General features: G+C 35.9%; 3 non-coding genes across 3 annotated transcripts; all 3 read left to right on the top strand.

Annotated features, from left to right (window-relative positions):
* Positions 1-1,650: 1,650 nt before the first annotated feature.
* On the top strand, positions 1,651-3,445 carry GLRG_12550. The gene has a single exon (XR_001139487.1). It is a non-coding gene; the product is annotated as an 18S ribosomal RNA (ribosomal RNA).
* A 183-nt stretch (positions 3,446-3,628) lies between these two features.
* GLRG_12549 lies at positions 3,629-7,161 on the top strand. The gene has a single exon (XR_001139486.1). It is a non-coding gene; the product is annotated as a 28S ribosomal RNA (ribosomal RNA).
* Positions 7,162-9,826: 2,665 nt separating this feature from the next.
* Positions 9,827-11,621, top strand: GLRG_12548. Its single transcript, XR_001139485.1, has one exon. It is a non-coding gene; the product is annotated as an 18S ribosomal RNA (ribosomal RNA).
* Positions 11,622-12,018: the final 397 nt, after the last annotated feature.

The raw sequence follows: 12,018 nt of genomic DNA, 5'->3' as shown, positions 1-12,018 counted from the left end.
GGTAGTATAAAGCTATAGGCTATAGTAGTAAGCCTATAGTAGTAGGGGCCTATAGCGTAGATATAGTAGTAGAGTTAGGTAAAAAGATACCCTAAAGGGGAAAAATAGTCCTAGAAGGGAAGAAAAGGTACCCTAAGAAGAAAAAAAAGGTACCTAGAAGCTAAAAAAGGTCCCCTAGAAAGAAAAAAAAAGGTACCCTAGAAAAGAAAAAGGGTACCCTAGAAGCTAAAGGTACCCTAGAAAGAAAAAAAGGTACCTTAGAAGCTAAAAAAGGTACCCTAGAAAGAAAAAAAGGTACCCTAGAAAAGAAAAAGGGTACCTTAGAAGAGGAAGTGCCTAATAGTAGCCCTAGCCCTAGGCCTCTTACACCTAGCCCTAGGCTATAGGGCGCCTTCTAGTAGGTAGAGTGTACTACCTTACCCTTAGGTAGGCCTTATAGCGGCTAAGAAAACCGGCCTTAAAGTTTAAAAAACCGGCGTTTAGATAGGGGGGTGTTATATAATAGCTAGGCTGGTAAGACAGGCTTATAGAGGGCGCTAGGGCGGTTATAAAGCAGTAGGGCCTGTGGCGGTTAGGGTCCTATAGCGTTAGATATAGTGGTAGGAAGTTAGGTGGAAAAAGGTACCCTAGAAGAGAAAAAAGGCACCCTAGAAAGGAAAAAAGGTACCCTGGAAAAGAAAAAGATACCCTAGAAGAGGAAAAAGGCAGTGCATGCAGGTGCACGTAGGCGTAGGCAATTAACTAGCGATAGTAACAGTAAGGTTAGGTGGTTATAATTAACTAGCAATAGTAACAGTAAGGTTAGGTAGTTATAATTAACTAGTAATAGTAACAGTAAGGTTAGGTAGTTATAATTAACTAGCGATAGCGACAGTAAGGTCGCGTGACAGGCATGCTATAGGGCTACGTATAGGATTAGATAAGGTTTTAGTGGCTATAAGTTAATTTTTTTGTTTTCCTATATAAATCTTTTTTTTAGGAAATATTTTTTTAGGCTAAAACCTAGTAGAGCGGGGTAGGGGCCTAAAAGATATTAGTAGGCCTATAAGAAGAGAGTAAGTGCGGCCCTAACAGGCGGTATAGCGTAGCTACTTCGCCCCTTAGTGGGTGCGTGCTATAGAAATACGGCGTAACTAGTCCTATATCTTAAAGACTACTACATGGTGTCTCCCTAAACAGCCTTAAAGGGCAGTGTCCTTAGTTATAGGGAGTTTATAGTAGAAGTTACTTCTTACTACAGTAGCTGCCTAGGCAGACCGCTAATCTAGGATTACCTAGAGGGATTAGGGGTCTTTAGGCCCCTAGTCTTAAAGGATAGGTTCTATAGATAGATGGCTGCTAGCTACACTTATATAAAGCAACAGGAGAAAAACGCCTGCAATAGACGCTAAATAGCTAAAGCTGTAGGGCTAGTTTCTTCTCTTAGGGCCCCTAAGCCACGTAACCCCCTAACAGGGCATAGCACGGCGAACGGTGCGCTCTAGGGAATTTAGAGGGGGAAGGTAGAAGCCTCCTAAGGCGTTATTAGCCTAGCCAAACGGCCGTCCTGGAGGGCGCAAGCGCTGTTTACGTAGCGTAAGCGACACTAGTAACTAAACTTCTTTAGCGCTGCTTATAGCGCTAATAGCTAACCCTAGCGTTATAATAGTTACCTAGTTAATTCTACTAGTAGTTATATACTTATCTTAAAGATTAAGCTATATATATCTAAGTATAAGTAATTATATAGCAAAACTGTAAATAGCTTATTATATAAGTTATTATTTATTTAATAGTACCTTACTATATAGATAACTATAGTAATTCTAGAGCTAATATATACTAAAAACCCTAACTTATAAAGGGGTGTATTTATTAGATTAAAAACTAATGCCCTTTAGGGCTTACTGGTAATTTATAATAACTTCTTAAATTGTATAGCCTTACGCTAGTAATAGTTTATTTAAATTTCTTCCTTATTAACTTTTAATGCTAGAGTAGTGTTCTAGTATAGTTATAATAGGTAACAGAGGGTTAGGGCTTAACCCTAGAGAAAGAGCCTAAGAAATAGCTACTATATCTAAGGAAGGTAGCAGGCGTGTAAATTACCTAATCCTAACATAGGGAGGTAGTGACAATAAATACTAATATAGGGCTTTTTTAGGTCTTGTAATTAGAATAAGTATAATTTAAATCCCTTAATAAGGAATAATTAGAGGGTAAGTCTGGTGCTAGTAGCTATAGTAATTCTAGCTTTAATAGCGTATATTAAAGTTGTTATAGTTAAAAAGCTTGTAGTAGAACCTTAGGCCTGGCTGGCCGGTCCGCCTCACTGCGTGCACTGGTCTGGCCAGGCCTTTCTCTCTGTGGAACCGTATACCCTTTACTAGGTGTGCTAGGGAAGCAGGACTTTTACTTTAAAAAAATTAGAGTGCTTTAGGCAGGCCTATGCTTAAATATATTAGCATGGAATAATAGAATAGGACGTGTAGTTCTATTTTGTTAGTTTCTAGGACTGCTGTAATAATTAATAGGGATAGTTAGGGGTATTAGTATTTAATTGTTAGAGGTAAAATTCTTAGATTTATTAAAGACTAACTACTGCAAAAGTATTTACTAAGGATGTTTTTATTTATTAGGAATAAAAGTTAGGGGATTAAAGATAATTAGATACTGTTATAGTCTTAACTATAAACTATACTAACTAGGGATTAGACGATGTTATTTTTTAACTTATTTAGCACCTTATAAGAAATTAAAGTGCTTAGGCTTTAGGGGGAGTATGGTCGTAAGGCTAAAACTTAAAGAAATTAACAGAAGGGCACTACTAGGGGTGGAGCCTGCGGCTTAATTTAACTTAATATAGGGAAACTTACTAGGTCTAGATATAATAAGGATTAATAGATTAAGAGCTTTTTCTTGATTTTGTAGGTAGTAGTGTATAGCTGTTTTTAGTTAGTAGAGTGATTTGTCTACTTAATTGCGATAATAAATAAGACCTTGACCTGCTAAATAGCCTGTATTACTTTAGTAGTACGCTGGCTTCTTAGAGGGACTATTAGCTTAAGCTGATGGAAGTGTGAGGTAATAATAGGTCTGTGATACCCTTAGATATTCTAGGCTGCACGTATATTACACTAATAAAGCTAGTAAGTACTCCTTTAGCTAGAAGGCCTAGGTAATCTTATTAAACTTTGTTATACTAGGGATAAAGTATTATAATTATTACTTTTTAATAAGGAATCCCTAGTAAGCGTAAGTTATTAGCTTACGTTAATTACGTCCCTGCCTTTTATATACACCGCCTGTTGCTACTACTAATTAAATAGCTTAGTAAGGCTTTTAGACTAGCCTAGAGAGGTAGGTAACTACCACTTAGGGCTAGAAAGTTATCTAAACTTAGTTATTTAGAGGAAGTAAAAGTTATAATAAGGTCTTTATTAGTAAACTAGTAAAGAGATTATTACTAAGTTACTACTTTATAACCCTTTGTAAATATACCTAACTGTTGCTTTAGTAGGTTAGGGGGTCCTCTCTCTAGGGGACGCCCTTCTGGCTAGGCCTTACTATAGGGCTTAGCGCCTACTAGAGGATAACTAAACTCTAATTTAATAATATCTCTTTTAAGTAGTATAAGTAAATAATTAAAACTTTTAATAATAGATCTCTTAGTTTTAGTATTAATAAAGAACGTAGTAAAATATAATAAGTAATATAAATTATAGAATTTAGTAAATTATTAAATCTTTAAATGTATATTACGCCTGCTAGTATTCTAGCAGGCATGCCTGTTTAAGCGTTATTTTAACCCTTAAGCTCTGCTTGGTGTTGGGGCCCTACGGCGTACGTTGTAGGCCCTTAAAGGTAGTGGCGGACCCTCCTGGAGCCTCCTTTGCGTAGTAACTAACGTCTTGTATTAGGATCTAGAGGGACTCTTGCTATAAAACCCCTAACTTTTTAACTAGTTAACCTTAGATTAGGTAGGAATACCTACTAAACTTAAGTATATTAATAAGCAGAGGAAAAGAAACTAATAGGGATTGCCTTAGTAACGGCGAGTGAAGCGGTAACAGCTTAAATTTAAAATCTGGCCCTAGGCCTAAGTTATAATTTGTAGAGGATGCTTTTAGCGCGGTGCCTTCTAAGTTCCCTAGAACGGGACGCTATAGAGGGTAAGAGCCCTATACGGTTAGACACTAAGCCTCTATAAAGCTTCTTTAATAAGTTAAGTAGTTTAGGAATACTGCTTAAAATAGGAGGTATATTTCTTCTAAAGCTAAATATTAGCTAGAGACTAATAGCGCATAAGTAAAGTAATTAAAAGATAAAAAGCACTTTAAAAAGAGGGTTAAACAGTATGTAAAATTATTAAAAGGGAAGCGCTTATGACTAGACTTACGCCTAGTAAATTACCTAGCTCTTGCGGCTAGGGCACTTTGCTAGTATAGGCTAGTATTAGCTTGCTGTTAGGGATAAAAGCTTAGGGAACGTAGCTCTCTTTAGGGAGTGTTATAGCCCCTTATATAATACCTTTTAGCAGGCTAAGGTATACGTTTATAAGGATGCTAGCGTAATAGTTATTAGCGACCTGTCTTAAAACACAGACCAAGGAGTTAACCTTATGTGCAAGTGTTTAGGTGTTAAACCCTTATGCGTAATAAAAGTGAATGCAGGTAAGAGCTTTAGCGTATTATTAACTAATCTTAATGTTCTTAGATGGATTTAAGTAAGAGTATATAGGGTTAGACCTAAAAGAAGGTGAACTATGCGTGTATAGGGTGAAGCTAGAGGAAACTCTAGTAGAGGCTTATAGCGGTTCTAACGTATAAATTAATTGTTAAATATACGTATAGGGGCAAAAGACTAATTAAACCTTCTAGTAGCTGGTTTTTACTAAAGTTTCCCTTAGGATAGCAGTATTAAACTTAGTTTTATAAGGTAAAGCAAATAATTAGGGACTTAGGGGCGCTATATAGCCTTTATTTATTCTTAAACTTTAAATATATAAGAAGCCTTTATTACTTAATTAAACGTAGGTATTTAAATATATTAACACTAGTAGGCTATTTTTAGTAAGTAGAACTAGCGATGCAGGATGAACTAAACGCGAGGTTAAGGTGCTAGAGTAGTTACTTATTAGACACTATAAAAGGTGTTAGTATATCTTAACAGCAGGATAGTAGCTATAGAAGTTAGAATCTGCTAAGGACTGTGTAATAACTTACCTGCTAAATATACTAGCCCTAAAAATAGATAGCGCTTAAGTAACTTACCTATACCTTACCTTTAGTGTAGAAACAATACGCTAAGGAGTAGGTAGACGTAGAGGTTAGTGACAAAGCCTAGGGCGTAAGCCTAGGTAGAACGGCCTCTAGTGTAGATCTTAGTAGTAGTAGTAAATACTTTAATAAGAACTTAAAGGACTAAAGTAGGGAAAGGTTCTATATAAACAGCGGTTAGATATAGGTTAGTTAATCCTAAGCTATAGGGAAGTTCCGTTTTAAAGAGGCACTTATGCCCTGTATAGCAAAAAAGAAGCCAGTTAATATTCTAGCACCTAGATATAGGTTTTGCGCGGCAACGTAACTAAACGTGGAGATAACGGCAAGGGCCTTAGGTAGAGTTCTTTTTTCTTCTTAACAGTCTATTACCTTGAAATCGGTTTGTCTAGAGCTAGGGTTTAACGGCCGGAAGAGCCTAGCACTTCTGTTAGGTCCGGTGCGCTCTTAACGTCCCTTAAAAATCCGTAGGAAGGAATAATTCTTACGCTAGGTCGTACTTATAACTACAGCAGGTCTCTAAGGTAAACAGCCTCTAGTTAATAGAATAATATAGATAAGGGAAGTTAGTAAAATAGATCTATAACTTTAGGATAAGGATTAGCTCTAAGGGTTAGGTACGTTAGGCTTTAGGCGGACGGCCTGGGAGTAGGTTACTACTAGCTAGGTAACTAGCTAGAGGCTTTTAGTATCTAGGTTCTAACGCCTTTAGTAGGCTTTAGCCGTCTAGCGTACGATTAATAACTAACTTAGAACTAGTACAGACAAGGGAAATCTAACTATCTAATTAAAATATAGTATTACAATAGCTAGAAAGTAGTATTAACGTAATGTAATTTCTGCCTAGTGCTCTAAATATTAAAGTAAAGTAATTTAACTAAGCGTAGGTAAACAGCAGGAGTAACTATAACTCTCTTAAGGTAGCTAAATGCCTTATTATCTAATTAGTAACGTGTATAAATAGATTAATAAGATTCCTACTGTCCTTATTTACTATCTAGCGAAACTATAGCTAAGGGAATAGGCTTAGCAGAATTAGTGGGAAAAGAAGACCCTATTAAGCTTAACTTTAGTTTAATATTATAAAAAGATATAGGAGGTGTAGAATAGGTAGGAGCTTTAGCGCTAGTAAAATACTACTACTCCTATTGTTTTTTTACTTATTTAATAAAGTAAGGCTAGATTTACGTCTAACTTCTAGTTTTAAGGTCCTTTACGGGCTAACCTAGGTTAAAGATATTATTAGGTAGGGAGTTTAGCTAGGGCGGTATATCTATTAAACTATAACGCAGGTGTCCTAAGGGGGGCTTATAGAGAATAGAAATCTCTAGTAGAATAAAAGGGTAAAAGTCCTTTTAATTTTGATTTTTAGTGTAAATATAAACTATGAAAGTGTGGCTTATTAATTCTTTAGTCTCTTAAAATTTAAGGCTAGAGGTACTAGAAAAGTTACTATAGGGATAACTGGCTTATAGCGGCTAAGCGTTTATAGCAATGTCGCTTTTTAATTCTTTAATATTAGCTCTTCTTATTATACTAAAGCATAATTTAGTAAGCGTTAGATTGTTTACCTACTAATAAGGAACGTAAGCTAGGTTTAGACTATCATAAGACAGGTTAGTTTTACCTTACTAATAACCTTGTTGTAATAGTAATTAAGCTTAGTATAAGAGGAACTGCTTATTTAGATAATTAGTTTTTGCGGCTGTCTAACTAGGTAGTGCTATAACGCTACTATCTGCTAGATAATAGCTAAACGCCTCTAAGTTAGAATCTATACTAGAATATAATAATACCTCCTATACGTACAGACAGACATAAATAGGCTTTAGCTTAGCGTCTTAGCAGGTAATTCTTCTACTGCTCTTAAAGCAAGTAGTGGTATTTTGCGAATTATAATTTTAGCACAAGCGGGGTTAAATCCTTTACAGACGACTTAGATATATAAAAGGGTCCTGTAAGTAGTAGAGTAGCCTTGTTATTATAATCTGCTAAAGGTAAGCCCTCCTTTGCCTTAATTTCCTTATAAACTTTAACGGCCTCTAGCTAGGAGAGCGCAAGGCAACCGGACAGTTAGGAGAATAAGCAAGGCCGCGCCGGCGTTCCGGTGCGGCTAAGTCTTATGTAAATAAAAAAGGTACCCTAGAAAAAGATACTAGAGGTTAAGTGCCGCTTATAAGAGCCTAAGTGCCCTAGGGGGGCAGGAGGGCGGCTAGGTGTATAGACTAGAGTTACCCTGGAAAGAGAAAAAGGTACCCTAGAAGGGGCTCTAGGTAGAAAAGGTACCCTAGGGAGGCCTCCTACTGACGGGAAGAAGGGCCCCTTAGTAGGAAAAGGTACCCTAGAAAAGAAAGTGCCTAAGGGGAATTAATTAGGAAATATAGGTTAGGTATAAGGCGGTGTAATAGAGTATAAGTAGTCTTTTAGGTCCTATATATATAAGGGAACCTTCTTAAAAAGGTAAAATAGGGTACTAAAAAATAAGTTTCTTATTAAGATACTAGGTAGGTATCTTATTTTTAGAGGGGAGGTTTTTTTTTATTAGGTATACACTAGAAAAAGGAAGTAGAATAGTAAAGAGGAAAAAGAAAGTAAAGTAATATAAGGCATATAAGGATAAATAGATATAGAAAAAGTAAAGTATAAAGAATATTTCTTTTAAAAAGTAAAACTAAATAAAGACTATAGATATAGAGGTCTACTTAGGTAGACCTAGGCTTTAGACTTACTACTTCTAGTATAAGGCTATAGAGTACCTTTTAGTAAGTAGAGTGTACTATACTACCTATAGGTAGGCCTTATTGTGGCTAAAAGAACCGGCCTTAAAGTTTAAAAAACTAGCGTTTAGATATAGGAGTGTTATATAGTAAGTAGGCTAGTAAGGTAGGCTTATAGAGGGCGCTAGGGTAGTTATAAAGCTATAAGGCCTATAGTAGTAAAGGCCTATAGTAGTAGGGGCCTTATAGCGTAAGATATAGTAGTAAGAAGTTAGGTAAAAAAGATACCCTAAAAGGGGAAAAACAGTACCCTAGAAGGGGAAGAAAAGGTACCCTAGGAAGAAAAAAAGGTACCCTAGAAGCTAAAAAAGGTACCCTAGAAAGAAAAAAAAGGTACCTTAGAAAAAAAAAAGGGTACCCTAGAAGCTAAAGGTACCCTAGAAAGAAAAAAAGGTACCCTAGAAGCTAAAAAAGGTACCTTAGAAAGAAAAAAAGGTACCTTAGAAAAGAAAAAGGGTACCCTAGAAGAGGAAGTGCCTAACAGTAGCCCTAGCCCTAGGCCTCTTACACCTAGCCCTAGGCTATAAGGCGCCTTCTAGTAGGTAGAGTGTACTACCTTACCTCTAGGTAGGCCCTATAGCAGCTAAGAAAACTAGCCTTAAAGTTTAAAAAACTAGCGTTTAGATAGGGAGGTGTTATATAATAGCTAGGCTAGTAAGATAGGCTTATAAAGGGCGCTAAGGTAGTTATAAAGCAGTAAGGCCTGTAGTAGTTAGGGTCCTATAGCGTTAGATATAGTAGTAAGAAGTTAGGTAAAAAAAGGTACCCTAGAAAAGAAAAAAGGCACCTTAGAAAGAAAAAAAGGTACCTTAGAAAAAAAAAAGATACCCTAGAAGAGGAAAAAGGCAGTGTATATAGGTGCATGTAGGCATAAGTAATTAACTAGTAATAGTAATAGTAAGGTTAGGTAGTTATAATTAACTAGTAATAGTAATAGTAAGGTTAGGTAGTTATAATTAACTAGTAATAGTAATAGTAAAGTTAGGTAGTTATAATTAACTAGTAATAGCGACGGCGAGGTCGCGCGACGGGCATGCCACAGGGCTGCGTGCAGGATTAGATAAGGTTTTAGTAGCTATAAGTCAATTTTTTTGTTTTCCTATATAAATCTTTTTTTTAGGAAATGTTTTTTTAGGCTAAAACCTAGTAGAGCAGGGTAAGGGCCTAAAAGATGTCAGTAGGCCTATAAGAAGAGAGTAAGTGCGGCCCTAACAGGCAGCATAGCGCAGCTACTCTGCCCCTTAGCGGGTGCACGCTATAGAAATACGGCGTAACTAGTCCTATATCTTAAAGACTACTACATAGTGTCTCCTTAAACAGCCTTAAAGGGCAGTGTCCTCAGTCGCGGGGAGTTTATAGTAGAAGTTACCTCCTACTATAGTGGCCGCCTAGGCAGACCGCTAATCTAGGATTGCCTAGAGGGATTAGGGGTCTTTAGGCCTCTAGTCTTAAAGGATAGGTTCTATAGATAAATAGCTACTAGCTATACTTATATAAAGTAACAGGAGAAAAACGCCTATAATAGACGCTAAATAGCTAAAGCTATAGGGCTAGTTTCTCCTCTTAGGGCCCCTAAGCTACGTAACCCCCTAATAGGGCATAGCATAGCAAATAGTGCGCTCTAGGGAATTTAGAGGGGGAAGGTAGAAGCCTCCTAGGGCGTTATTAGCCTAGCTAAACGGCCGTCCTAGAGGGCGTAAGCGCTATTTATGTAGCGTAAGTAACACTAGTAACTAAACTTCTTTAGTACTACTTATAGCGCTAATAGCTAACCCTAGCGTTATAATAGTTACTTAGTTAATTTTACTAGTAGTTATATACTTATCTTAAAGATTAAGCTATATATATCTAAGTATAAGTAATTATATAGTAAAACTATAAATAGCTTATTATATAAGTTATTATTTATTTAATAGTACCTTACTATATAGATAACTATAGTAATTCTAGAGCTAATATATACTAAAAACCCTAACTTATAAAGAGGTGTATTTATTAGATTAAAAACCAATGCCCTTTAGGGCTTACTAGTGATTTATAATAACTTCTTAAATCATATAGCCTTACGCTAGCAATAGTTTATTTAAATTTCTTCCCTATTAACTTTTAATACTAGAGTAGTGTTCTAGTATAGTTATAACAGGTAACAGAGGGTTAGGGCTTGACCCTAGAGAAGGAGCCTAAGAAACGGCTACTATATCTAAGGAAGGCAGCAGGTGCGTAAATTACCTAATCCTGACATAGGGAGGTAGTGACAATAAATACTAATATAGGGCTCTTTTAGGTCTTATAATTAGAATAAGTATAATTTAAATCCCTTAATAAGGAATAATTAGAGGGTAAGTCTGGTGCTAGCAGCTATAGTAATTCTAGCTTTAATAGCGTATATTAAAGTTGTTATAGTTAAAAAGCTTGTAGTAGAACCTTAGGCCTAGCTAGCTAGTCTACCTCACCGCGTGCACTAGTCTAGCTAGGCCTTTCCCTCTGCAGAACCATATGCCCTTTACTAGGTGTGCTAGGGAAGTAGGACTTTTACTTTAAAAAAATTAGAGTGCTTTAGGCAGGCCTATACTTAAATATATTAGTATAGAATAATAGAATAGGACGTGTAGTTCTATTTTATTAGTTTCTAGGACTACTGTAATAATTAATAGGGACAGTTAGGGGCATTAGTATTTAATTATTAGAGGTAAAATTCTTAGATTTATTAAAGACTAACTACTATAAAAGCATTTACTAAGGATGTTTTTATTTATTAGGAACAAAAGTTAGAGGATTAAAGACAATTAGATACTGTTATAGTCTTAACTATAAACTATACTAACTAGGGATTAGATAATGTTATTTTTTAACTTATTTAGCACCTTACAAGAAATTAAAGTGCTTAGGCTCTAGGGGGAGTATAGTCGTAAGGCTAAAACTTAAAGAAATTAACAGAAGGGCACCACTAGGGGTAAAGCCTGTGGCTTAATTTAACTTAACACAGGGAAACTTACTAGGTCTAAATATAATAAGGATTAATAGATTAAGAGCTTTTTCTTAATTTTATAGGTAGTAGTGTATAGCTATTCTTAGTTAGTAGAGTAATTTATCTGCTTAATTATAATAATAAACAAGACCTTAACCTACTAAATAGCCTATATTACTTTAGTAGTATGCTAGCTTCTTAGAGGGACTATTAGCTTAAGCTAATAGAAGTGCAAGGTAATAACAGGTCTATAATGCCCTTAGATGTTCTAGGCCGCACGCACGTTACACTAACAGAGCCAGTAAGTACTCCCTTGGCCGGAAGGCCTAGGTAATCTTATTAAACTCCGTCGTGCTAGGGATAAAGCATTATAATTATTGCTCTTTAATAAGGAATCCCTAGTAAGCGCAAGTTATTAGCTTACGTTAATTACGTCTCTACCTTTTATATACACTGCCTGTTACTACTACTAATTAAATAGCTTAGTAAGGCTTTTAGACTAGCCTAGAGAGGTAGGTAACTACTACTTAGGGCTAGAAAGTTATCTAAACTTAGTTATTTAGAGGAAGTAAAAGTTATAATAAGGTCTTTATTAGTAAACTAGTAGAGGGATTATTACTAAGTTACTGCTTTATAACCTTTTATAAATATACCTAACTATTACTTTAGCAGGTTAGGGGGTCCCCTCTCTAGGGGACGCCCTCTTAGCTGGGCCTTACTGTAGGGCTTAGTGCCTGCTAGAGGATAACTAAACTCTAATTTAATGACGTCTCTTCTAAGTGGTATAAGTAAATAATTAAAACTTTTAATAATAGATCTCTTAGTTTTAGTATTAATAAAGAATATAGCGAAATATAATAAGTAATATAAATTATAGAATTTAGTGAATTATTAAATCTTTAAATGTATATTACGCCTGCTAGTATTCTAGCAGGCATGCCTGTTTAAGCGTTATTTTAACCCTTAAGCTCTGCTTGGTGTTGGGGCCCTACGGCGTACGTTGTAGGCCCTTAAA

The sequence above is a fragment of the Colletotrichum graminicola genome (assembly GCF_000149035.1).
Source record: "Colletotrichum graminicola M1.001 genomic scaffold supercont1.112, whole genome shotgun sequence".
Classification (NCBI taxonomy): domain Eukaryota; kingdom Fungi; phylum Ascomycota; class Sordariomycetes; order Glomerellales; family Glomerellaceae; genus Colletotrichum; species Colletotrichum graminicola.
This window is presented reverse-complemented; position numbering and strand designations above follow the sequence as displayed.